Source organism: Chiloscyllium plagiosum, unplaced genomic scaffold (genome assembly GCF_037043375.1).
Source record: "Chiloscyllium plagiosum isolate Xiang-an unplaced genomic scaffold, Cpla_swu_hap1 HiC_scaffold_40, whole genome shotgun sequence".
In the NCBI taxonomy this organism is placed as follows: Eukaryota; Metazoa; Chordata; class Chondrichthyes; order Orectolobiformes; family Hemiscylliidae; genus Chiloscyllium; species Chiloscyllium plagiosum.
In genome coordinates this window covers 27,784,756-27,812,682 of record NW_028270178.1, presented here as the reverse complement: position 1 = coordinate 27,812,682, position 27,927 = coordinate 27,784,756, and the positions used below count along the sequence as shown (strand labels likewise).

At 46.1% G+C, this 27,927-nt stretch overlaps 1 long non-coding RNA gene across 1 annotated transcript; it reads right to left on the bottom strand.

Annotated features, from left to right (window-relative positions):
• Positions 1-4,241: 4,241 nt before the first annotated feature.
• On the bottom strand, positions 4,242-10,627 carry LOC148138421 (uncharacterized). Its single transcript, XR_015754000.1, has 2 exons — positions 8,591-10,627; positions 4,242-8,449 (listed from the first exon to the last, which is right to left on the bottom strand). It is a non-coding gene; the product is annotated as an uncharacterized LOC148138421 (long non-coding RNA).
• Between the last annotated feature and the right edge of the window lie 17,300 nt (positions 10,628-27,927).

Sequence of the window (27,927 nt, the reverse complement as noted above, 5' to 3'; positions counted from 1 at the left end):
ACAAGGTCACTTTGAGCGTCAGAGGTCGTCTGGTCCGATCCATCAGCTTGGTGCCTGTCACTGAGCACAAAGTGTCTTTGCAGCAGCATTATAATGATAATCTCTGTTAAGGCCTGAGATGCAGGCACAAGCAGATGGATGCAGTTAATTAGGCTGACAACAAGGGATGATCTCCCTTAATAGGCGTTGTATCCCTCCCCAGTGAGAACCTGGAAAATCCAACCTGTCAGATGTCAAGGTAGACCTTGCTAGACATCTGTCATGTGACTCTCCCAGGTTTCTTGCTACGGTCCACATTGTTTAGGGACCTATAAGGTTCTGCTCTAGAACTTGTACTCAGAACTGGTAAAAGTTTGATATGTAACAGATTTTATGCAAATACCATTTGCGCCACACAAATACCATGCAATGACCAGAAGAGAAAAGACAGGCGTACAGGCTGAGGTCCAACATCAAACCTGTGACATAAAGAGAAAAGCACACAGAAGAACCTAGCCATGTACTTGGCTTTCTTTGACCTTAGAATGGCATTTGACATCATCAATCGGGAAGCATTGTGGAGTGTCCTTCTCCACTTTGGTTGCACCCATGGAGTTTAGCACCATCCTCCACCTGCTCTATGACGACATGGAAGTCATGGTAATGACAAAAGCTGTATCCCAGACCCATTCCTTGTTCAGACCGGGGTCAGGCAGGGCTGTGTCAATGCCCCAACACTGCTCTCCATCTACCTGGTTCACCTCATCGCAGAGAGGCTGCCCGCTGAAGTGGAGCTAAACTACAGAGCCTGCGGGAAATCATTCAGCCTCTGCTGTCCTCGAGCCAAAGCCAAAGTCCCTCCGAACCAGTGTCATCGAGCTGGATGATGCTTGTGGATGTGCAGTCTCAAAGAATATACTCGAGGCCATTGTCAGTACCTTGACAGAAGCCTATGAAAGCATGGGTCTCACCCTGAAGGTCCTTACTGACCTGGTTTGGCATTGTGGAGTGAACCCCTGGTCATCAAGATCCACAGAGAGGCCTCACAGAACATTGACCACTTCTGTGATTCCCATGTGATTGAAAAGTTAACCCTGAACTAGCTGCAAGTCCTTTAGATGGGGAAGCAGCACAGAAAAGGGGGCACTGAGGCACACAACAACACTTTGGTGCACAGACTATGGTACCTACTAAACAAGGTTTTACCATCAGAGACTTCCTGTCCATATCAGAGTAGATGTGTTGCTGCAGACACTGCCTCTCCAGGAGGGCCATTATTGAACAGTGAGTTATGATGGCTTATAACTTGAATTCTCTGGGAAGTGGCGAATACTAATGCTGATTGGCATTATAAGTGACTGTGAATTTCTGCACCTCACCTTAATTAGAAGAATCTTCTGAAGATGACTGTAGTAACTCCCAGTCTGTGGATCTTCCAAACATCAGTACTATCTTGGACACCAACACGTTCTTTGGCACCAATTCAATCAGTTAGGCTGCAGTCCTTCATTAGATTATCACAGGTGCAGAGTGTTTTTTTTTTCTTTTTATTCACTTGTGGGGTGTCACTGTTGGTGGTTGGACCAGTATTTATTGCCTGTCCCTAGTTGCCCTTGATAGGATGGTGGTGAGCTGCTGCCTTGAACTACATTTGCTGTAGGTAGACCCACAATGCCCTTAGGGAGGGAATTTCAGGATTCTGACCCAGTGAGACTCCAATAATGGTGATATATTTCCAAGTCAGGATGGGGAGTGGCTCGGACGAGAACATGTAGGTGGTGGCATTTCCAAGTATCTGCTGCCCATGTCCTTTTAGATGGAAGTGATCATGGATTTGGAAGGTGTTGTCTTTAGTATCTTTGACATATTCCCTGCAGTCTACCTTGTAAATAGTACATACTGTTGCTGTGAAGTGTTGCTGGTGGAGGGAGTGCTTGTTTGTAGATATTGTGCCATTCAAGCGGATTGCTTTGACCTGGATGGTGTTGAGTTTCTTGTGTTGTTGGAACTGTACTCATCCAAGCAAATGGGGAGTATTCCATCACACTGTTGCCTTGTGTCTTGTAGATGGTGGGACAGGCTTTGGGTAGTCAAGAGGTAACTTGTTTGCAGTAGTATTCCTAGCCTGTGTGATGCTGTTCTAGCCACTGTATTTACATAAGGAACTCTGTTTAATTTCTGGTCAATGACACACCCAGAGTGCTGATAGATGGTGACAGCACTGAATGTCAAGAGGCAGCGGTAATGTAATATTTTATTTGGGATGGACATTGTCTGGCATTTGTCTGGTGTGAATATGAATTGATTCCAGTTTTGTTCAGGGCTCAATGATACCACACTCTGGTCAAATGTGGCCTTGCTGTTGAGGATTGTGACTCTCGCCTCACTTTGGAATGTTTGAGCTAGGGCTATAATGAGGTCAGGAGTTGAGTGGCCCTGGCGGAACCCAAACTGGGCGTCACTGAGCAGGTGCTCTTACTAGTGAAGCCACAAATAGTGCTATCATTATTGGTGACACCTTCCATCACTTTACTGATGATCAAGAGTAGACTGATGGGGTGATCATTCACTGGATTGGAATTGTCCTGCCTTTTACATCCAGGACATACCTGCCATATGGTGGGGTGGATGCCAATGTTGTTGCTGCACTGGAACAGCTTGGTGAGGGATGTTGCAATTTCTGGAGCACAAGTCTTCAGTATAATTGTCAGCATGTTGTCAGGGCCCATGGCCTTTGCTATGTGCCATTGACTGCATGTATATATCCATTCAACGAAGCCTCCACAGAGCATACAGCAGCCTTTGTCAGCAGGAAGGACTTTCACTTAAAACTATAACTGCCCTGTGACTACCACAAACAAATCCTTCGTGACTGTGCAAGGTCCCATGTACCGACATGTTGTGGCAATCCTAGGTGCATGACTTTTTCAGGCTCTCTCTTCGCCATCAAGGCTTGGTACTGAATGACAGGAGATAACAGTTTAATAGAAATGTCACTGAACCAATAAATAACGGCATGCCCATCATTGATAAGATCCTCAAGACAGGAGGACAATGGAGTGCTGCTCACTTGTCTGGATCTGTGCAGTTCTGACAACAGTTGCAGCTCAACATCATCCTGGGTACCAAGAGATTCACTCAGTCCATCAGCAAGATGCTGTGGTAGCTGTGTGAACAGTGTAGAAGATGCACGGCTGCAACTCCTGAACACTTCCTCCACTTGGGACATTGATATCTAGAAAACCCTTTGCACCCTGGGGGAACCAAGGAATCTGAAATAACTGTGTAGAGGCCAGTATCCCATCACCCTTTATTTACTTGTGCCAGCCAGATTGGAATCAGTCTCCTGAACTGAGATTCTCATCTCCTGGTTATGTTTTTAATTATATTGTACAAAAGTAGAAACAGTCAACAATGAATAATAAGCAGCAGTTTACAATAACCCACAATTTACAGGGGAAAGGGGTAGCAAAGCCAAATCCCAAAACCCCAGTGTACAACCAATTCAAAGGGAAATGCAGACGAACCCCAAATCCTATTGTAATTTACCGAAGAGGAAAAAAGAAACCTAAATGCACACTCTTTAGTTGATGGGATTGTTTTTGTAAAACAGTGCTTATTACTCAGACACCCCTGGTAAACCAGGAAATGACCTGCCCCTCCCAGCTTCCGGCCACTCAAAGGCAACTCGCCATTTCCAGATTACTTTTCATAAAAAACCCTACGCAACTACCAAATAGCGGTAGTGTTTATTTCACCCAAGCACCCATGTCGTGTGCGTTTGTGCATGTGTAGAACACAGTGAAGAAATGACGAGTGCAGAAATCTTTATTCATGTTCCATCACCAGAAGGAAAGGAAACACCCAAGTGGCCAGTGACATGCAGAGCCCTTCTCGACAAAGTGCAATGCTTACATGATTGGAGAGAGTAGGGATTAAATCTAAATTAGAATCAGAGGGGGAAATAAAACACTCCATGCCGTTTCCTGTTTTATTTTCCCTGTCACCAAGGCACCTTTTATTTACCAGTGGAGAGTCCTTGACAACGATTCAGCTCCCTCAGAGCCAGCTCTCAGAGCAAGCAGAGCCCCTGACACTCCGAAAAAAACAAATACGTAGATATTTATTTATATTCCACAACCAGGAAGAAAGGAAACACCTGAGTGGTCAGTGGCAAGCAATGCCCTGCTCAACAAAGGACAATTGCTGAGTGTGAGAAACAAAAGCTCACTCACTTTAATAATTTCAGTCCGAGACAAATATCTGAATCCGCCATTTATTTATACACCTATAGGTGGGTGCCCTGTCTCATTACCAGGTAAGGTAATGACAAAATGCACACCAAATCCAACAAACTCTCGAAATTTATACAGTTTGAATCCCCATATTTTTCCTTATTCCATTGTTTGTTCCCTGCTTCGCTTACGTCACTCATTTCCTTAAGACTTATCCCACAACTTCTGTTTATCCTGTTTTGTCCGTGACAAACTCTTATCTCTGACTCCCATAAGGGTGTTTGACGTCAGTCTATTATAGATTATTGATTAGGCATATCTTTTCTTCTATCAGCATCTATTTCCATCCAGAGGCCACTTTGACCTCTTTGATTAGGGTTTGTTCCTGTGTCCCCGTGTAAGGGGGAAACAGATGCTTTCCTGTTTGCCCATATATCCACCATTGTTCTGTATTCACGTCTCATGCTTTATTTTTGCTGAATATGTATTTTCTCATTCCCATTCTGTATCAGAATTTATACTTGCAGAAATAACATTAATTCATTTATATCCCACAATTTCCCCTTTTTCTTTTCATTACTATCTGTTATCTTCTGCATTTTTGTCTCTTTTTTTTTTAAACATTGTTCCCAAAATTCGCAAGCATCATTTCAGAGATTTCATCCATCTTAGTCTCACTCATCTCCTTATTATTTAGTTGATAAAGTTCCTCTGTCTGATTCCCCTCAGGGGCATTCGTTTCATCAAGGCTGTTTCCATCAGCCTCTGGGTGAGTCCTCGTATACAGGGTATGACACAACAGCCAATGGCCACCAATACCCCGACTACTACTATCAGGGAAGTAAGGATAGAAACCACCACCCCCTTTCTCTGCTAAAATCATATCAAGGGCTATTCTGTTTTCCCATGCCATCCTACTTGTCGCATCAAGCTGTTCTGATATTCCTTTAACCGCCTCTCTTGTATAATTTTATAAATCGCTGTTGATTATAAAAATGTAATTTATCCAGTCTACATTTTTATTAATTGTTACCCACCAAAAGAGAGCTGACTCAAAGCCTGCTGCAATCTGGTTACGAGCCTTGAATTCAGGTACTCCCCTAGGGACTCCTACCGAATCAAGATAAATCCTGTCATCAAAAGAATTATCTAACAGTAATCTCTTACCCCTTCCCTTTTTCCCTACTATCTTTTCCTTCTCAAATGCCAGGGTAAATGGAATTGCCAATTGTACAATTGCGCATATCCCTTTCCAATCCGGAGGTAGGGTGGGTCTCAATATTTTTCCTCCACAGTACCACCACAGATCCGCTCGGGGAACCTTTAATGCTGAGTAGTTCCCTCCCTTCTTCGTTTCGGTAACATTCTTAATCTCTGTACATAATTTCAGCTCCCCCAAATGTCTCAACCGACTCGTACCTCGCCTGTGCACACATGACGTGTGATTTCCAACTGCGGCGGAAAATGTGGGGGGAACTTTTGCATCTTTCTCCTCCAAGGGAGGGAACATCAGAGATAGGGAGGTACAATTCCTATCATTCCATGCAGTCTCATCCTGATACAGGGCTATCATACATTTCATGCCCTTCCTGTCTCGCTTCCACCCGAGCGGAAAGGGAACCACCTGGGCCACTGGCCTACCGGAGGCACATGCATAGCAATTGCTTTTGTTCAGACTTTTTACAGTATACTTTACTCATTCAACCCAGGCATTTGTATCCCCGTACCCAGTCTCTATCTCGATGGTCTGTTTCAAATCCTTTACCTCTATAATTTTTACTACTGTAGGATCATTGGGAGGGGTGAAAGGTTGTATCTCATTACCCAGTAATTCTACCCATTTTTCCCTGTCCTTTGCTAATTCGAAAACAACAGCCCAAAAACTCCTTCCCATTTGCTTTCATTTCAATCCCAAATGTTTCATTTAATTGTACCTCATAAGTGCCACCTCCCAAAACCGCTCCGTGCCATGTGGTTTTTCTTATCGTTAAATATATGGGGTTACACTTTTTATTGGGACAATCGCGTGCTGGTCGGAAGGGGGCCCGGTGTATTGTGACAAGACCATTATACCAGGTACCATCCCCGAGGCCATCCCCATAGGACTTAAGATGTATCTCTGAGTTGCGGTATTGTCTCTGATTAGCTACATTCCCACAATTTACTAAGCTACATACATCAGTGTCTATTACTTGTGGATTATCAGACTCAGGAACCATTAATAATACATATGAAAATGATATGTGACAAAATCCTAATACCAAGAGGGCTAGCATCATAACTCTAAGCATTCCCAGTATTCTGATCATTATGCTAAAACACAAAAAGGCTTAATATACAATTTTACAGAAATAATCCCGCGCTCGCGTCGCCACTGTATAGTCAATTACTCAAAGTCTCTTTAGTCTGAGTTTCAGCGGGTCTTGTGTTGATTCGGCTGTCCAGACTTCTTCCTCAACTGGAGGGTCCACTGGCCCTTTGATTCGAGTATAATGAGTCCAGCCTTTTTCCGCCATCCTTATTGCCGTTTCGGTAGTCAAAAGAGCTTGATACGGCCCTTCCCAGTCTGGCTGCAGCTTAATCTCTGTCCATGATCCTATTAAAACCCAATCTCCTGGCCGGATGGGATGAACAGCAAATTCAAGGGGCGGAGTCTGTGCCAATAGACCCTGTTTTCTGAGGAAAGATAAAGAGGAGGACAAGCCCAGTATATACTTCTTTAAAAACAAATTTTTAGTTTCGGGAATTGGCAATTCTCCCTGCGTTCCCAGATAAGGTAATTCAAATAAGATTTCATAGGGGGATAGTCCCAAATCTTTCCTCCGCCAAGGGGCAAGCCCAAAAGGCATCCTTTAAATCTATCACAATAAACCATCTGTAATCATGAGGGATCTTACTTAATAACGTGTAGGGGTTTGGCACCACTGGGTGCCTGATCTGTACTATTCGATTTAATGTTCTCAAATCCTGCACCAATCGATAAGTTCCATCAGATTTCCGCACTGGTAGAATTGGGGTATTATAAGGAGACATACATGGCTCCAACAGCCCATCTCTAATCAGTCCTTCAATTACTGGCTGCAGTCCCCGTTTACCTTCTATGGAAATAGGATATTGTCGTTCACAGATAACGTCCCCTTTCCATTTTATATTTATTGTAAGGGGAGAGATCTGTAGTTTTCCACGATTCCCTTCTCTAGCCCATACAATAGGGTCTATCTCTCTCTCTGCATCCTCTGTCAATATTGCCAGTTGTACAACTAATTCTTTTTCCTGAATTTCAATCTCCAGTCCTAAAAGGATAATTAGGTCTCTCCCCAGTAAGTTACTTCCTATATCAGGGATATACAGCAGTTCCCCTGTAACCCTACCTTTAGGACCTTCTATCATCATAGGTTCAAATACTGGAACAGTAAATCCTTCCCCTTTCACCCCCGAAACAGTAATTGACCGTGTTAACATTTCTACTTTCTTTGGTTTAAAATTCGGCGATGACCGTGCTGCCCCGTATCTACTCGGGAGATTACCTCCTCCCTACACGGTCCCACCTTCAAGTTTATCAAGGGTTCCTGGTGGGCCCCCGAGGGCAGGAACCCCTGACACCCCTATTCTTCATCATAATTCATAAGCGGAATTGCCTTTTCTTCCCTTTGTAGATCAGGACACTCCCGCTTAAAATGCCCTATCTTTCCACAATAATAGCATCCTTCCTGTAGCGACTTCCATCTCTGCCCCTGTCGCTCAAACCCTCTATCAAATGTTCCCCCTTGTCCTCTCCCTCTTTACAAACACTTTCTGTGCCTCTCTCAACAATTCATCTAATGGTTTTTCGCTCCATCCTTCTATCTTCTGTATCTTTCTCTGTATGTCTGGCCATGCTCTTGTCACAAAATGTACTTTCAAAAGACCCTGTGCCACTGGGTCCTCAGGGTTCATTCCAGAGTATTTCCGCATTGAGTCCCTTAATCTTTGCAAGAAAGCTGAGGGAGTCTCATCTTTCTCCTGTCTAATTTCAAAGGCTTTAATCAAATTCTGTGACTTCGGAACTGCCTCCCTTATTCCTTTTAGAATCAGGTCTTTCAATTCCCTCATTCCTTCTCTATGCTCCGGGTTTTGGTTTTCCCACTGGGGTCTCTGAGGGGAAACTTCATCTCTCCCTGTCCAGCATCCCCATCTCCAATCGGGTGTTCCCTGTCCCATATTTTAATGGCAGTTCCTCGTACAAGTCCCCTTTCCTCCCCAGTAAATAATATATTCAAAATAGACATTAATTCAGCCCAGGTATACAGACTGGGCCCCAAAAATTGAACAATTTGTTCAGACAACCCCACCGGATCCTCAACCAGGACCTCCATTTCCTTTTTAAATGTTCTGACCTCCCCACTGGTGAGGGGGGCACTTACAAACCCAATCTCTTTGTCCCCTATGGGTACCTCCCAAAGGGGATAAGTCGTTACGTTTTTCCCCTTTTTCTTTTTTTTAAAGAAATATTGCAATATTTCTAGCTCCCCATAACTTCAAACACCAATTCATCAATTTATGCTTGACTAACCTTCAAAGCCTGTTCCTAACGTATAAATATATTTATATATATTTACGTTCATTTCTTCAGTATTTAATAGTCAAAATGCAAAATGCATACAGTTCCCAATTTTGCAATTCACTGTAATTACCCAGTTTTAGTCCTTTAATTTAGATCCAGAATTAGTTTCCTTAAATAGTCCTGACCAATCATTGCTCAATTACAATACTATAAGTCGTAAAATAATCAGAACTTGCCTTAAAAGAATTTGTCTACTCAAGTTTTTTTTAAAAAAAAACTTCTAATGCATGAACAATGGCTGAATCCAAGGTCACAGATATTAACCATAGAATTTTGCTTTTACTACAATCTAATGTTGAACTGAAACTTCAACTGTCCTCCATAAATCGCTTTTATGTAAAGATAAAAGAGATTAGTTAGAAACTGATAGTAAGGCAGTCATGATCTGTAAAAAGAACAGGAGTTATCATTCCTTTTTTTTTTCTTCATAATCACAATAGAATCCTTAACCTTAAAAGAAATCATGTTAAATTTCCATAACAAAAATCAGATTCAAAACAGTCCTGGAACTCAAGCTCCAGGGAATAAAACACAAACATTCAATCACCAACAAACAAATGTTCACTCAAACCAAATCACAAAGGGTTAAACTTCCTACCAGCTGTACAGCTCTTTTCATTCTCTCTCTCTCTCTCGCACATTGACATATAAACTCAGATATTCACAAACCCAGTCTTCGTCCGATCTGTACTTTGGCCAGAAGACAGCGGGACGAAGAATGGAGTCCTTAGTCCATACAAAGCAACAATATTTAATCATCTTTCTCCCTTGCACAAGTATTATTTTGCCAATTTCCACAACATCCTGCCCAAAGGACTTTCCGGAGGAATGTTGTAAGGGACCCCGCCTCCATTTCCATTGTCTTTTCCTTACTTTGTTTCCCCGGACGCTTTTTTCTTACCCAAAGCGCAAGCCATATTGAGTTACTTCGTTAGTCCCTTATTAACTACTAAAACTCAATCCCGGCCACCAAGGCAATACTTAAAAGTCAATTTTCTTACCTTGGTCTGTGCACAGAGTTGCCTGGCCCCTTTTGTCACCGTATTTTCTATCGAGCTCCTATCACTGTCTGATTCAGATGTCTCTCTTATAGGATTCACATCAGTCACCCAAGGGAGCAGACCAAACCGGGACACGAGACCGCTCCTCAATGGGGAACGGGACGCGTCTTCCCAGTGTCCAAGGCCAGCCACTCCCCCCGGTGATGGAAGAAAATCCCGGACACGAGCCCCCAATTGTGAGAAACAAAAGCTCACTCACTTTAATAATTTCAGTCCGAGACAAATATCTGAATCCGCCATTTATTTATACACCTATAGGTGGGTGCCCTGTCTCATTACCAGGTAAGGTAATGACAAAATGCACACCAAATCCAACAAACTCTCGAAATTTATACAGTTTGAATCCCCATATTTTTCCTTATTCCATTGTTTGTTCCCTGCTTCGCTTACGTCACTCATTTCCTTAAGACTTATCCCACAACTTCTGTTTATCCTGTTTTGTCCGTGACAAACTCTTATCTCTGACTCCCATAAGGGTGTTTGACGTCAGTCTATTATAGATTATTGATTAGGCATATCTTTTCTTCTATCAGCATCTATTTCCATCCAGAGGCCACTTTGACCTCTTTGATTAGGGTTTGTTCCTGTGTCCCCGTGTAAGGGGGAAACAGATGCTTTCCTGTTTGCCCATATATCCACCATTGTTCTGTATTCACGTCTCATGCTTTCTTTTTGCTGAATATGTATTTTCTCATTCCCATTCTGTATCAGAATTTATACTTGCAGAAATAACATTAATTCATTTATATCCCACACTGAGAGATCAAAAAGGTGAAGGAGAGGGCAGGGATTAAATCAAACTTAGAATCAACAGGAGAAATAAAACACCCCAGGCCATTTTCTGTTTTTCACCTGTTTTTTTTTTGTCGCCGTTTTCTTTACCCCCACAATATGGTCTAACTGCGGTAGTGCTTATAGTTTCCCCAGCACCCATGTGTGTGTGCAGTGTGAGACAGTGAAAGACACAAGTTGTGCAAATCTTTATTCAATTTCCACAACCAGGAAGAAAGGGAACACCCATGGGGCCAGTGGTGGCTGCCTGTGTAGCTCCAAATACGGAAAAAATAAACACAAGCAAACAATTCGGAAACCCAAACAAAAAAAAATCTTCCCGAAACAAAAGGGGAAGAGACAAAGAAACTCCTCTTTTGCTCCTCAGAGGCAGCAGGAGCACGTGGGACTGTAGCACCAGCCAGCACAGTCAGTGCTCTAAACTGCAGAGATTCTGAACTGCAGAGACTCTAAACCACCAAGTTATATTTTTTTTTTAACCCCACACTTGCGCCTAACTGCGATAGTGCTTATATTTTCCCCAGCACCCATGTGTGCGTGCAGGTGTGAGACACGGTGAAAGACACAAGCTGTAAAATCCTTATTCAACTTCCACCACCAGGAAGAAAGGAAACACCCAAGTGACCAGTGACAAGCAGTACCCTTCTCAGAAGACAATGTTTCATGCTCAAACAGTGAAGGAGAGGGCAGTGATTAAATGAAAGTAGAGTTGGAAGGGGAAATAATGCACTCCATTCCCTGCGTGCCCAACTTTCCCTGAAAATCTCAAAGGTGTTGGTGGAAACTGCGTGCTAATTCTGCAGGGACACCCAGGCTCTCATATAACTGTGAAATAGGGGCAGGCAGTCAGCCACAACGACACCCTCCATGACCCGCTGCCTGAACCTGTTTATGGCCAGTTTGGCCAAACCTAGGAGGAGACACCCGGTCCTCTGATCTACCCTCCCTCCATAGTACCGGGTGCCCAAAGAGTAGAAGCATGGACTAAAGTGCAACAAAAAGAGAGGAGAAGGGTTTTGAGAATATCAAAAAGGGAGTGCAAACGCCCACATCCAATATATACATGGTACACAGACTCCACAGCGCCACAGAACAAGCAGTTCGGCTGTGAGTCCGTGAACCATCGGAATCTGCGGTGGCAGGGGACGGCTGTGTGCAGCACATTCCACACCAGATCCCCGAGCGAAAGGGTGGAGGACTCCAGCGTAGAGAACCCTCCACTGGGATCTCCACTGCATTTCCTGTTTTTGTTCTCTTAGAAAGTCCTTGATACTGATCCAGCTCCCTCAGAGCCAGCTCTTAGAGTGAACAGAACCACTGAGACTCGTATTGATATTTTTTCTTATACCCCTACACTACTACCTGCTGCGGTAGTGCTTATATTTTCCCCACACCTATGTTGTGTGTGTGTAGGTGTGAGACAGTGAAAGACACAGGGTGTGCAAATCTTTATTCAATTTCCATCACCATAAGAAAGGAAACACCCAAGTGGCCAGTGACAAGCAGTGCCCTTCTCAGACAGCATGCTTCGTGATCAAACAGTGAAGAGGTGGGCAGGGATTAAATCAAAATAGATTTGGAGTGGGAAATAATGCACTCCACACCCTGTGGTGCCCACCTCTCTGTGAACAGCTCAAGGGTGCTGGTGGATACCACGTGCTCCTCCAGAGACACACGGACTGGAACCGGGAAGAGGGGAAGGCAATCAGTTCTAACAGCCCCCTCCATGGCCTGGATCTGTTTATGTCTATTTTGGCAAAGCTCAGGAGCACATCCAGAAGGACATCCTCTGGCCTGCCCTTCCCACTTCACTCCAGGTGCCCAAAGATCAGGAGCATGGGACTGACGTGCAACCAAAAACAAAGAAGAAGGTTTTTCAGAAAATCTAAAAGGGAGTGCAAGCACCCACACCCAATATATACATGGTCTGCAGACTCCACAGGACCACAGCACAAGCAGTTGGGCTGGGAGTCCGGGAACCACAGCAATCTGTGGTTGCAGGACACTGCCGCGGAAAGCATCCTCCATCCCAGATCTCCAAGAGAAAGAAGGAGGACCCCCGCATAGAGAGGCCTCCATTGGTGATCTCCACTTCATCATTATTTTCTTTTTTTGTAAGGGTGGGAGGGGAGGGCATCCCTGTTTATTTTTTGACTGTTCTTCAGAACACCTGACACTGCTGTTTACTTATTTTTTTTCCTTATTCCCACTCTACCACCGAACTGCGATAGTGCTTATATTTTCACCAGCACCCATGTTGTATGTGTGCAGGTGTGAGACCCAGTGAAAGACATAAAGAGAACAAATTATTATTTAATTTCCACCACCAGGAAGAAACGAAATACCCAAGTGGCCAGTGACAAGCAGTGACCTTCTCAGAGGGCAATGCTCTGTGTTCAAACAGTGAAAGAGAGGGCATCTCCTGTTTATGTCATTTTTATCAACTTTTTCTTTTTTTTCTAACCTCTGACCCTTTTGTTTTTTTTTTCTTTTTCCCCAGAACTCATGTGTGTGTGCAGGTGTGAGAAACAGTGAAAAACACAATGTCTACAAATCATTTAATCGATTTTCACCTCCAGGAAGAAAGGAAACACCCAAGTGGCCAATGACAAGCGGTGCCCTTCTTAGAGGGCAATGCTGCATGATCAAGCAGTGAAATGGATGGCAGTGATTAAATCGAAATAGAATTGGGGGGGGGGAGGGTAATGCACTCCACTCCCTGTAGTGCCCACCCCTCCCTGAACAGCTCTCAAGGGTGTTCAAACCAGGAAGAGGGGAAAGCAATTGAACCTAATGACCCCCTCCACGGCCCACTGCCTGGGCCTGCTTATGTCCTATTTGGCTAAGCCCAGGAACAGATCCACGAGGAGGTCCTCTGACCGGCCCTGCACCCTTTGCTCAGGGTGCCTAAAGATCAGGAGTGTGGGACTGTAGTACAACGAAAAACAGAGAAGAAGGTTTTTAAGAAAATCAAAACGGTAGTTGATCTGGGAGTCCATGAACCACTGCAATCTGCGGTTGCAGGAGACCACTGCAGGAAGCACCCTCCACCCCAGATACCTGAGTGAAAGGGGGAGCAACCCTGTGTAGAAAAGCCTCTATTGGGGATCTCCACACCATTTACTGGTTATTTTGTTTTTTTTTTGAGTGGGAGGGCATCTCCCATTTATTTTTTTCTGTTCTTCAGAACACCTGACACTCCTGTTTGTTTATTTGTTTCCTTATCCCCACAGCACCACCTAACTGCGATAGTGCTCATATTTTCCCGAGCACCCGTGTGTGTATGCAGGTGTGACACACAGTGAACGCCATGAGGTGTACAAATCTTTATTCAATTTCCACCAGCAGGAAGAAAGGAAGTATCCAAGTGGTCAATGACAAGCAGTACCCTTCCCAGAGGGCAATGCCACATGGTCAAACAATGAAAGGGAGGCATCTTTTGTTTATTTTCTTTTTTTTGTAATCTCTGACCCTCTTGGTTTTTTTTTCTCTGTCCCCAGCACCCATGATGTGTGTGGGTGGGTCTGAGACACAGTGAAGGGAACAAAAGCTACAAATCATTAATTCAATTTTCAGCTCCAGGAAGAAAGGAAATACCCAAGTAGTCAGTGACGAGCAGTGCCCTTCTTAGATGGCAATGCTGCATGATCAAACAGCGAAGTGGATGGCAGTGATTAAATCAAAATAACGTTGGATGGGGGAAATAATGCACTCCACTCCCTGCGTTGTCCACTTCTCCCTGAACAGCTGAAGGGTGTTGGTGGCCACCGTGTGCTCCATCTCCAGACACACCCGGGCTCGAACGTAACATCGGAAGAGGGACAAGCAATCGGCCATAAGGACCTCCTCCAAGGCCCTCTGCCTGGACCTTGGGGTGGAGAGATAAATGGGGGAGGGGAGAAACATGGGTTGGGGGGGAGCTGGGGAGAAGGTAGCAAATAGTACAATAGGTGAATGGGTGTGGGGATGGAGGTGATAGGTCAGAAGAGAGGGTGGAGCAGATAGGTGGGAAGGGAGATTGGCAGGTAGGACAGGTAATCCCATCCCCCCATATATCTCCACCCTGGAGGTTTCCTGCCTGTATTCCTAATAAAGGGCTTTTCCCCGAAATGTCAATTTTCCTGCTCCTCAGGTGCTGCCTGACCTGCTGTGCTTTTCCAGCACCACTCTGATCTAAACTCTGGTTTCCAGCATCTGCAGTCCTCACTTGCCTCGCTGCCTGGATCTGTTTTTGGCCAGGCCCATGAAGAAGTTCTCTGATCTGCCCTCCCCCTTCAAACTGTGTCCTCAAAGATCAGGAGCGTGGGACTGAAGTGCAACCAAAAACAGAAGAATGTTTTTGAGAAAATCAAGAAGAGATTGCAAGCGCACGCCCAATATATACATGGTCCACGGACTCCTCAGCACCACAGAGCAAGCAGTTGGCTGGGAGTCTGTGAACCACTACAATCTGCAGTTGCAGGGACCACTGCATGCAGCACATTCCATGCCAGATCCCCTAGACAAAGGTGGAGGACTCCCATGTAGAGAGCCCTCCATTGGGGAACTCCACTGCATTACCTGTTTATTTTCCATTTTCATTTTTTTAAACACAGACACTGCTGCCTGTTTGCAACAGTGTTGATATTTTCCCCAACATCAATATTGTGTGTGTGCAGGTGTTAAACACAGTGAAAGACACAAGGTGTAGAAATTTGTATTCATTTTCCACCACCAAGAAGAAAGGAAATGCCCGAGTGGCCAATAACAAGCAGCACCCTTCTTCAAGGGCAATGTTTTCTGATCAAACTGTGAAGGGGAGGGCATCTCCTGTTTATGTTAATTTTTCTACTTTTCCTTTTTTTTCTAACCTCTGACCGTCTTTTTTTCTTTTGCCCCAGCACCTATGTTGTGTGTGTGCAAGAGTGAGATACAGTGAAAGACACAAAGTCTACAAATCATTTAATCAATTTTCACCTCCAGGAAGAAAGGAAACACCCAAGTGTCCAATGACAAGCCCTTCTTAGAGGGTAATGCCACATGGTCAAACAGTGAAGTAGATGTCAGTGATTAAATCAAAATAGTGTTGGAGGGGGAAATAATGCACTCCACTCCCTATGTTGTCCACCTCTCCCTAAACAGCTGAAGGATGTTGGTGGCCACCGCGTGCTCCACTTCCAGAGACACCCAGGCTCGAACGTAAGGTCGGAAGAGGGGCAGGCAATCAGCCATAATGACCTCCTCCATGGCCCACTGTCTGCACCTTTGGTTGTAGAGACAAATGGAGGTGGAGTCTGGGGAGAAGGTAGCAAAGACTACAATAGGTGAATGGGGGTGGGGATGGAGGTGGTAGGTCAGAGAGGAGGGTGGGGCAAGGTCACAAAGACTACAATAGGTGAATGGGGATGGAGGTGATAGGTCAGGGAGGAGGGTGGGGGAAGGTAACAAGGAGTAGAATAGGTGAATGGGTGTGGGGTGGAGCGGATAGGTGGGAAGGGCGATTGCCAGGTAGGACAGGTCACCCACCCCCCTTTATCTCTCCACCCTCGAGGCTTCCTGCTTCTATTCCTAATGAAGGGCTTTTGCCCAAAACATCGATTTTCTTGCTCCTCGGATGCTGCCTGACCTGCTGTGCTTTCCCAGCACCACTCTGATCTAAACTTTGGTTTCCAGCATCTGCAGTCCTCACTTTTGCCTAGCTGCCTGGACCTATTTAAGGCTAGTTTGGTCAGGCCCGCGAGGAAGTCTTCTGACCTGCCCTCCCCACTTTCACACCGCGTGCCCAAAGATCAGGAGCTTGGGACTGAAGTGCAAACAAAATCGGAGAAGAAGGTTTATAAGAAAATCAAAACGTGAGTTGGTCTGGGAGTCCATGACCCACCACAGTCCATGGTTGCAGGGGACCACTGTGGGAAGCACCCTCCACCACAGATACCTGAAAGGGGAAGCACCCTCATGTTGACAGGCCTCCATTGGGGATCTCCACTCCATTTCCTGGTTATTTTCTTTATTTTTGAGTGGGAGGGCATCTCCTGTTCATTTTTTTCTGTTCTTCAGAACACCTGACACTCCTGTTTATTTATTTGTTTCCTTATCCCCACAGCACAACCTAATTGCGATAGTGCTCATATTTTCACCAGTGAAAATCATGAGGCGAACAAATCTTTATTCAATTTCCACCACCAGGAAGAACAGAAGCAACCAAGTGGCTAGTGACAAGCAGTGCCTTTCTTAGAGGGCAATGCTGCATGATCAAACAGTGAAGTGGATGGCAGTGATTAAATCAAAATAGAGTTGGAGGGGGCAATAATGCAGTCTACTCCCTGCATTGTCCACTTCTCCCTGAGCAGCTCAGGGGTATTGCTAGACACCGCGTGCTCCTTCTCCACAAACACCCGGGCACGGATGTAGCTGCAGAAGAGGGGCAGGCAATTGACCATAATAACCCCAACTACGGCCTGCCGCCTGGACCTGTTTATGGCCAGTTTGGCCAGGCCCAGTAGCAGACCCATGAGGAGGTCCTCTGATCTTCCTTTGCACTGCATGCCCAAAGATTAGGAGTGTGGGACTGAAGTGCAACCAAAAACGGAGAAGAAGATATTTAAGAAAATCAATAAGAGATTGCAAGCACCCACATCCAATATGTACATGGTCCACGGACTCCACTGCACCCCAGAACAAGCAGTTGGGCTTGGAGTCTGTGAACCACCACAATCTGCAGTTGCAGGGGGTCACTGCATGTGGCACATTTCATGCCAGTTCCCCCAGTGAAAGAGAGAGGACCACCACGTAGAGTGCCCTCCACTGGTCACTTGGGTGTTTCATGCTCAAACAGTGATGGGGAGGGCAGTGAATAAATTAAAATAGAGTTGAAAGGGGAAATAATGCACTCCATTCCCTGTGTGCCCACCTTTCCCTGAAAATCTCAAAGGTGTTGGTGGACACTGTGTGCTACTCTTCCAGGGACACTCATGTAACCACAGAATAAGGGCAGGCAGTCAGCCACAACAACACCTTCCATGGCCCGCTGCCTGAACCTGTTTATGACCAGGTTGGCCAAACCCAGAAGGAGATACCCGGTCCCCTGATCTACCCTGCCTCCATTGTACTGGGTGCCCAAAGAGTAGAAGCATGGGACTGGAGTGCAACAAAAAGAGAGGAGAAGGTTTTTGAGGAAATCAAAAAGGGAGTTGGTCTGGGAGTCCATGAACCACTGTAATCCGCGGTTGCAAGGGACCACTGTGGGAAGCACCCTCCACCCCAGGTACCCAAGTAAAAGGGGGATCACCCCATGTGGACAGGCCTCCATTGAGGATCTCCACTCCATTTCCTGGTTATTTTCTCCTTTTTTTGAGTGGGAGATCATCTCCTGTTTACTTTTTCTGTTCTTCAGAAAACCTGACACTCCTGTTTATTTATTTGTTTCCTTATCCTCACAGCATCACCTAACTGTGATAGTGCTCATATTTTCCCCAGCACCCGTGTGTGTGTGCAGGTGTGAAACAGGGCAATGCTGCGTGATTGAACAGTGAAGAGAAGGGCAGGGATTAAGTCAAAGCAGCGTTGGAGTGGGAAATAATGCACTGTAATACCTGCCCACCTTTCCCTGAAAATCACGAGGGTGTTTGTGAACACCATATGTTCCTTCTCCAGAGACACCCCGGCTGGAACATAACCTCAGAAGAGAGGCAAGCAATTGGCCATAAGGCTTCCTCCACGGACTGCAGCGTGAACCTGCTTATGGCCAGTTTGGCCAGGCCCAGGAGCCAACCCATGAGGAGGTCCTCTGACCAGCCCCTCCCCCCTTCTTTGCACCGGATGCCCGAAGATAAGGAGTGTGGGATTGAAGTGCAACCAAAAGCAGAGAAGAAGGTATTTAAGAAAATCAAAAAGAGAGTGCAAGTGCACCCAATATATACACGGTCCATGGACTCCGCATCACGACAGAACAAGCAGTTGGTCTGGGAGTCTGTGAACCACCGCAATCTGTGGTTGTAGGGGACTGCTGCGTGCAGCACATTCCACCCTAGATCCCTGAGAGAAAGGAGAAGGACACCACCACCCATGTAGAGAGCTCTCCTTTGGGGATCTCCACTCCATTTCCTGTTTTTTTGGGGGGGAGCGAGGGCATCTCCTGTTTTTTTTTATGTTCTTAAGATCCCCAGCTTTATTTATTTCCTTATCCCCACTCTACCACCTAACTGTGATAGTGCTTATATTTTCCCCAGTAACCATGTTCTGTGTGTACAGGTGTGAGACACAGTGAAAGACACAAGGTGTACAAATATTTATTCAATTTCCACCTCCAGGAAGAAATGAAACTCCCAAGTGGCCGGTGACAAGCAGTTTCCTTCTCAGAGGCCAATGCTGCATGATCCAATGGTGAAGGGGAGGACACCTCCTGTTTATTTTATTTTTTCTTTTTCTTTTTTTTTTCTCAACCTCTAACCCTCTTGGGTTTTTTTTTCCTTTTTCCACAGCAGTCATGATCTGCGTGTTCAGATGTGAGAGATAGTGAAAGACATAGGGTCTACAAATGTTTTATTCAATTTTCATCTCCAGAAAAAAGGAAACACCCAAGTGGCCAATGACAAGCAGTGCCCTTCTTAGAGGACAATGCTGCATGATCAAACAGTGAAGTGGATAGCAGTGATTAAATCAAGATAGAGTTGGGGGAAAATAATGCACTGAGTGGTACCAACCTCTCCCTGAACAGTTCAAGGGCATTACTGGACACTGCATGCTCCTCCGGAGATACCAGGGCTCGAACCTGGAAGAGGGGAAGGCAATCAGCCCTAACGACACCTTCCATGGTCCACTGCCTGGACCTGTTCATGACCAGTTTGGCCAAGCTCAGGAGAAGACCCACATGGTGGTCCCCTGACCTGACCTGCCCCCGTTTGCTCTGGGTGCCCAAAGATCAGGACTGTGAAACAGAAGTGCAAACAAAAACAGCGAAGAAGCTTTTTAAGAAAATCAAAACGTGGGTGCAAGTGCCCAATATATAGATGGTCCACAGATTCCACAGCAACACAGAACAAGCTGTTGGGCTGGGAGTGGTCCACGAACCACCACAATTTGCAGTTGCAGGGGACCACTGTGGGAGGCAGCCTCCGCCACAGATCGCTGAGAGAGAGGGTGAGGATCCCCTCGTAGAGAGCCTTCCATTGGGTATCTCCATTCCATTTGTTGGTTATTTGTATTTTTTTTGGGGGGGAGGACATCTGCTTTTTTTTTGTTCTTCAGAACATCTGACACTCCAGTTTATTTTTTTCCTTATCCCCACACTACCACCTAACTGCAATAGTGCTTATGTTTTCCCCAGCACCAATGTTGTGAGTGTGCAGGTGTGAGATACAGTGAAAGACACATGGTGTACAAATCTTTATTCAATTTATAGAGTCATAGAGATGTACCAGGAAGAAAGGAAGCACCCAAAGGGCCAGTGACAAGCAGTGCCATTCTTAGAGGGCAAAGCTGCATGGTCAAACAGTGAAGTGGAGGCAGTGATTAAATCAAAATAGAGTTGGAGAGGGAAATAATACACTCTACTCCGTGTGGTGCCCACCTCTCCGAGACCAGCTCAAAGGTGTTGAAGGACACTGCAAGCTTTCTCCAGAGACACCCGGGCTCGAACATAACCATGGAAGAGGGGCAGGCAATCGGCACGAACGACCCCCTCCATAGCTTGCTGTCTGGACCTGTTTATGGCCAGTTTGACCAGGCCAACGCTCCTGGTTATTTCTTTTGTTTTCTTTTTTTCTTATTTTAAGGTCACCTCGGAAATTGCAGGGGACTGCTGCACGCAGCACCCACCACCCGAGATCCCTGAGCGAAAGTGGGAGGACTATAGACAATAGACAATAGGTGCAGGAGTAGGCCATTCTGCCCTTCGAGCCTGCACCACCATTCATTATGATCATGGCTGATCATCCTCAATCAGTATCCTGTTCCTGCCTTATCTCCATAACCCTTGATTCCACTATCCTTGAGAGCTCTATCAAACAGTTTCTTAAATGAATCCAGAGACTGGGTCTCCACTGCCTTCTGAAGCAGAGCACTCCACATACCCGCTGAGAGAGAGGGTGAGGACCCCCTCGTAGAGAGCCTTCCATTGGGTATCTCCATTCCATTTGTTGGTTATTTGCATTTTTTTTGGGGGGGGGGAGGACATCTGCTTTTTTTTGTTCTTCAGAACATCTTCAGAACATCTGAACATCACACACCCACCACTCTCAGGGTGAAGAAGTTTCTCCTCATCTCTGTCGTAAATGGACCACCCCTTATTTTCAAGCTGTGTCCTCTGGTTCAGGACTCACCCATCAGCGGAAACATGTTTCCTGCCTCCAGAGTGTCCAATCCTTTAATGATTGTATACGTCTCAATCAGCTCCCCTCACCGTCTTCTAAACTCAAGGGTATACAAGCCCAGTCGCTCCAATCTTTCAAAACAAGATAGTCGTGCCATTCAAAGAATTGACCTTGTACTGTGTAGAGAGACCTCCGTTTGGGATCTCCACTGCATTTCCTGGTATTTTTCATGCCCCACCTACCGCCCAACTGCGGTAGTGTTTATATTTTCCCCAGCATCCATGTTGTTTGTGTGCAGTTGTAAGACACAGTGAGATACAAAAGCTGTACAAATCTTTATTCAATTTCCACCATCAGGAAGAAAGGAAACACCCAAGTGGTCAGTGACAAACAGTGTCCTTCTCATCAAAGGGCAATGCTGCGTGATTGAACAGTGATGGGGAGGGCAGGGATCAAGTCAAAGTAGAGTTGGACGGGGAAATAATGCACTCCAATCCCTGCAGTGCCCAACTTTCCCTGAAAATCGTGAGGGTGTTGGTGGACACCGCGTGCTCCTTCTCCAGGGACACCCGGGCTTTGACATACCTACAGAAGAGGGGCAGACAATCGGCTCTAATGACCCCTATCCTGTTTATGACCAGTTGCCTGAAGTGTAACCAAAAACAGAGAAGAAGGTCATTAAGAAAATCAAAAACAGAGTTCAAGTGCCCACACCCAATACATCCATAGTCCATGGATTCCACAGCACCACAGGACAAGCAGTTGGGCTGGCAGTCTGTAAACCGCCGCTTCACTCCAGATCCCCTAGAGAAGGAGGTGGGGGAGCTCCTGTGTAGAGAGCCCTCGACTACATTTTCTGTATTTTTTGTTTTTCTTTTTTTTAACATTCCTCGCACCCATGTTGTGTATGTGCAGGTGTGAGACACAGTGAAAGACAACAGGTGTACAAATCTTTATTCAGTTTCCATCACCAGGAAGAAAGGGAGTACCTGAGTGCCAGTGACAAGCTGTGCCCTTCTGAGAGGGCATGTGTTGTGATCAAGCAGTGAAGAGGAAGGCAATGATCAAATCAAAATAGCGTTGGAGGGAGAAACAATGCACTCCACACCCTGCGGTGCCCACCTTCCCCTTAAAATCCCGAGCGTGTTGGTGGACACCGCGTGCTCCTTCTCCAGGGACACCTGGGCTATGACATACCTGCAGAAGAGGGGCAGGCATTCGGCTCTAATGATCCACTGCCTGGACCTGTTTATGGCCAGGCCCTAGAGCAAGTCCACGAGGAGGTTCTCTGATCTACCCACCCCTCTCCCCATCGGGAGCCCAAAGATCAGGTGCGTGGGACTGAAGTGCAACCAAAGATAGCGCAACAGGTTTTTAAGGAAATCAAAAACGGACTGTCAGTGCTCACACCCAATATATGCATGGTCCACGAATCCACAGCACCACAGAACAAGCAGTTGAGCTGGATGTCAGTGAACCACCACAATCTGCAGTTGCAGGGGACTGCTGCATGCAGCACCCTCTACCCCAAATCCCCGAGAGAAAGGGGGAGTACTCCCACTTAGACGGCTCTCCATTGCATTTCCTGTTTTTTTTCTGCCCCTCCTGTTTTATTTGGAGTCTCTGACACATCGGTTTATTTCTTTTTTCAGAGCCAGCTGTCAGAGTGAACAGAACCTCAGGTAATCTATTTTTCCCCAGCATTCATTTTGTGTGTGCAGGTGTGAGACACAGTGAAAATCACAAGGTGTACAAATCTTTATTCAATTTCCACCATCAGGAAGAAAAGAAACACCCAAGTGGCCAGTGACAAGCAGTACTCTTCACATCAAAGGACAATGCTGCGTGATCAGACAGTGAAGGGGAGGACAGAGATTAAATTGAAATAGAGTAGGATGAGGAAATGATACACTCCACTCCCTGTGTTTCCCACCTCTCCCTGAACAGCTCAAGGGTGTTGGTGGACATTGCATGCTCCTTTTCTAGAGATACCCAGGCTTGAACGTAACCATGGAAGTGGGGCAGGTAGTCGGCCATAATGACCCCTTCCACGGTCCACAGCACAGACAAGTGTTTGGCCAGGCACAGGAGCAGACTCACGAGGAGGTCATCTGACCTCCCTCCCCAGCAGTTGCCCAAAGATCAGGAGCATGGGACGGAAGTGCAACCAAAGACAGAGGAGCAGGTTTTTAAGGAAATCAAAAAGGGAGTGCAAGCGCTCACACCCAATATATACATGGTTCACGGAATCCACAGCACCACAGAACATGCAGTTGGTCTGGGAGTCCATGAACCACTGCAATCTGCGGTTTCAGGGAAACGCTGTGTGCCGCACCCTTCAACCCAGATCCCCAAGCAAAAGGGGGAGGACTCCTGGGTAGAGTGCACTCCATTGGGGATCTCCACTGCAGTTCCTGGTTATTTTCTTTTTTTTAGTATCCAGCTCCCTCAGAGCCAGCTCTCAGAGTGAGCAGAACCCCTGACCCTCCTGTTTATTATTTTTTTCAAGGTGTCTGACACTTTTCTCCTCTTTGTTTTCCCACCCCCACACTACCACCTACCTGCGGTAGTGCTTACTTTTTCCCCAGCACCCATGCTGTATGAGTGTGGGTGTGAGGCACAGTGAAAGACACAAGGCACACGAATCTTTCTTCAAATTTCCACCACCAGGAAGAAAGGAAACACCTGAGTGGCCAGTGGCAAGCAATGCCCTTCACATCAAAGGGCAATGCTGTGTGATCAAACAGTGAAGTGGAGGGCAGGGACTAAATTAAAATAGATTTGGAGGGGGAAGTAATGCACTCCACTCCCTGCGGCGCCCACCTCTCCCTGAATAACTCCAGGGTGTTGGTGGACACTGTGTGATCCTTTTCCAGAGAAACCCAGGCTCTAACGTAACCATGGAAGAGGGCAGGCAGTGGGACCTAATGACCCCTTCCACGGCCCGCTGCCTTAACCTGTTTATGGCCAAACCCAGGAGCAGACCCACGAGGGGGTCTTCAGACCCGCCCTCCCTTCTCTGTACCGGGTACCCGAATATTAGGAGCGTGGGACTGAAGTGCAACCTAAAGCAAAGGAGGAGGTTTTTGAGAAAATCAAAAAGGGAGTGCAAACGCCCACACCTAATAAATACATGGTCCACAGACTCTACAGCACCACAGAACAAACAGCACCCTCCACTCCAGATCCCTGAGAGAAAGGGGGAGGACTCCCGCGTAGAGAGCCCTCCACTGTGGATCTCCACTGCATTTCCTGGTTATTTGTTTTCTAACACTCTTGTTTATTTTTTTCCTTAACCCCCACACTGGCGCCTAACTGTGGTAGTGCTTATTTTTTCCCCAGCACCCATATTGTGTGTGTGCAGGTGTGAGACACAGTGAAAGACACAAGGTGCACGAATCTTTATTCAAATCTCCACCACCAGGAAGAAAAGAAACACTCGAGTTGCCAGTGACAAGCATTGCCCTTCACATCAAAGGGCAATGCTGTATGAGCAGACAGTGAAGGGGAGGGCAGGGATTAAATCAAAATAGATTTGGAGGGGGAAATAATACACTCCATTCCTTGTGGCGTCCACGTCTCTCTGAACAACTCCAGGGTGTCGGTGGATACTGCATGCTCATTTTCCAGAGACACCCAGGCTCTAACATAACCGCGGAAAAGGGGCAAACAGTCGGCCCTAATGACCCCCTCCATGGCCCGCTGTCTGGACCTGTTTATGGCAGTTTGGCCAGGCCCAGGAGCAGACCCACTAGGAGGTCTTCAGACCTACCCTCCCTTCTCCGTACTGGATGCCTGAAGATCAGGAGCGTGGGACTAAAGTGCAACCAATAGTAGAGGAGGAGGTTTTTGATAAAATCAAAAATGAAGTGCAAAGGCTCACACCCAATATATACATGGTCCACGGACTCCACAGCACCACAGAACAAGCAGTTGCAGGGGACCGCTGCGTGCAGCATCCTCTACCCCAGATCCCCGAGAGAAAGGGGGAGGACCCCCGCATAGACAGCCCTCCACTGGGGATCTCCACTGCACTTCCTGTATTTTTTTTGTTTTTATTTGCCGTTTTTTTTAAAAACTCTCACACTTCCACCTAACTGCGATAGTGCTTATTTTTTCCCCAGCACCCATGTTGTCTGTGTGCAAGTGTGAGACACAGTGAAAGACACAAAGTGCACGAATCTTTGTTCAGTTTCCACCACCAGGACAAAAAGGAAACACTCGAGTGGCCAGTGACAAGCAGTGCCCTTCACATCAAAGAGCAATGTTGTGTGATCAAACAGTGAAGGGTAGGGAAGGGATTAAATCAAAATAGAGTTGGACGGGGAAATAATGCACTCCACTCCCTGTGGCGCCCACCTCTCCCTGAACAACTCCAGCGTGTTAATGGACATCGTGTGCTCCTTCTCCAGAGACACCCGGGCTCTAAATTAACAGTGGAAGAGGGGCAGGCAATCGGCCCCAACGACCCCCTCCACGGCCCGCTGCCTGGACCTGTTTATAGCCAGTTTGACCAGGCCCAGGAGCAGACCCACGGGGAGGTCTTCCGAACCCCTCCTCCGCACCAGGTGCCCAAAGCTCAGGAGCGTGGGACTGATGTGCAATTAAAAGCAGAGGGAGAGGTTTTTGAGAAAATCAAAAACGGAGTGCAAACGCCCATACCCAATATATATGGTCCACAGACTCCATAGCACCACAAAACAAGCAGTTAGGCTGGGAGTCCATGAACCACCACTATCTGTGGTTGCAGGGGGCTGCTGCGTGCAGCACCCTCTACCCCAGATCCCCGAGAGAAAGGGGGAGGACTCCCACGTAGAGAACCCTCCACTGGGGATCTCCACTGCATGTCCTGGTTTTTTTTAACAAAATGTTCATTTTTTATTAACCCCCACGCTACCGCCTAACTGCGGTAGTGCTTATTTTTTTCCCCAGCACCGAGCTGTCTACAAATGTGCTTACGCCAGATGGACAGCATCCAGCCAAGCTCAGGAGTATGTACACAAGGACAATTAGAATGTGCAATAAACGCCATAGATGCATCAAAGAATAACTGTAAACAAGCTGTAATGACTGAAGGGGGCATGGGTCAATGTGCATCTGTGTGGAAGTCATGTGGAGGAGGGACACAAAAGTCCTGTGTCCTGGTGGTGTGCTGTATTCTTTGTAATCTGAAGCGATATTGAGAGAAGTTTTGGAACAGTGAGTAAAACTGAGTTCCATCCTTTACTGAACAATCAAGAGCTTGAGTCAATATTAACCAGAGACTACATATTAAAGAGTCCCAGGGACCACAGAAAATGCAATGCCAGATGTCTGTGAGGGAGGCTTGAGCTTCAGTAATACAGGCACATTTCAACTCAGGAAGACTCTCACATCCATTCAATATATTTCCCACCTGGTGCCCTGGTGTTGTTCTTTGAATGTCTTTACTATCTCTTGGAGCCATCACTAATGAAACATAGTAAGCAGAATTTTTTGATATCATTCAGCACCTTTATTCTCATTTTACTGTTTTCAAGACACAGTGAGCTCTTCAAGACCCAGCAGGGTGCAAAATTGAAGGTTGTCCTTTTCTCATGTACCCTCCGAATTAATGAAAACCCTAACACAGCAAGCTGACATCTAATTGTAAACTATACTCATGTGAAATCTCAAAACTTCATGGGAAAGTTTTTAAACAACTGCTTGTTCCGATGTTGTGCCTCTGAGTTGTCAGCTGAAGTGGTGCTGATCTCTTTCCTTCAAGGATGTTGGTAACTCTAATTCTCCTCGAGTTGCCTAAAGCCTGGGGGTTTCTGACAACCTGAGAGCCTTCTACATGGATGCTGGAGTTATATTCAGAGGAGATGTGGACATGTTGGCTCACTAGGAACACCTGTGAGACCCCACCCAGATGCTGCAGGAAGCTGCTACTGTGTTCTTGTCAGTGCACACTGGACAATCCATACTCACACAGAGGAGTGCATGGTTATTGAGGTGAAATGCTGCTGCTGAGGCTTTGCCAATGGCTGGGTGAGGATGTCTTTTTCTACTAATTCCACTTTCATCTTTGATCACATACAAGGCCTTCAGTTTAACCTTCTGACTTTTCAAGAAAACATCAACTCATTGATCCTGTTTTGTCAAGTGCCCCATGCCTTGTCTTTTGGAATTTGCCTGCATTGCCTTGTTGATCGTATCCTCCGAGTCTTGTTGGAACAGGGATTGTTTCTGTTCCCAAGCAATCTGGAGGAGCGTCAATGAATCAGGGAGCAACCTGAATCGAACTGCTGCTATTTCAGCTCTTTGTTAGTAGCTGATTATCCCAGGCTGCTCCCTCCAGAGCTGCTGTTTTAAAGTGCTGCTGACTGCCTTTAAACTGGTCCCAATATTGCCTGAACCAGGATGTCCTCTGCCCACACTGAATGGACGACTATCACCTGCCCATCAGCAGCTAATTGTCTGGCTCTGGCATTATTGCATTTATGACTTTCCCTACACTGCCCACATAGCCACACGTCCTGATTCCATCCCTAATATCAGAATTTCATAGCTTCTAGTACAATCATGGCCCTTCAACACCAGCACTTACTCCATTCTTGCTCCACTGACTTACCCCATTATCTTCCTAGTAACCTAGGGCAAGTACATGAGGATACAGAGATTGTGTTTTGCATCCTTACCCTTTTGTCATTTAATCACTCTCGCAGTTCCATTTTGTTCTTCCATTGCCTCCAGTTCCCCATCTCTTCCTTTGTCACTATATTCTTTCATTCATTGCTTTTTCTGGTTCTGATGAAGTCAGACATCAATTTTACAGGATCAATACAACTTTTCTTCGAAAGCAAATCTTGAGGACTTCACACTGTACATTATTATTGTCACCGAGAACATTGGATTTCACCACAATTCTCATTTTACTCTCACTGATCCCCAGACTGCAAAGTAATTGTCTCACAGGTTTGAGTTTCGAGGAGCTGGCCTCTACT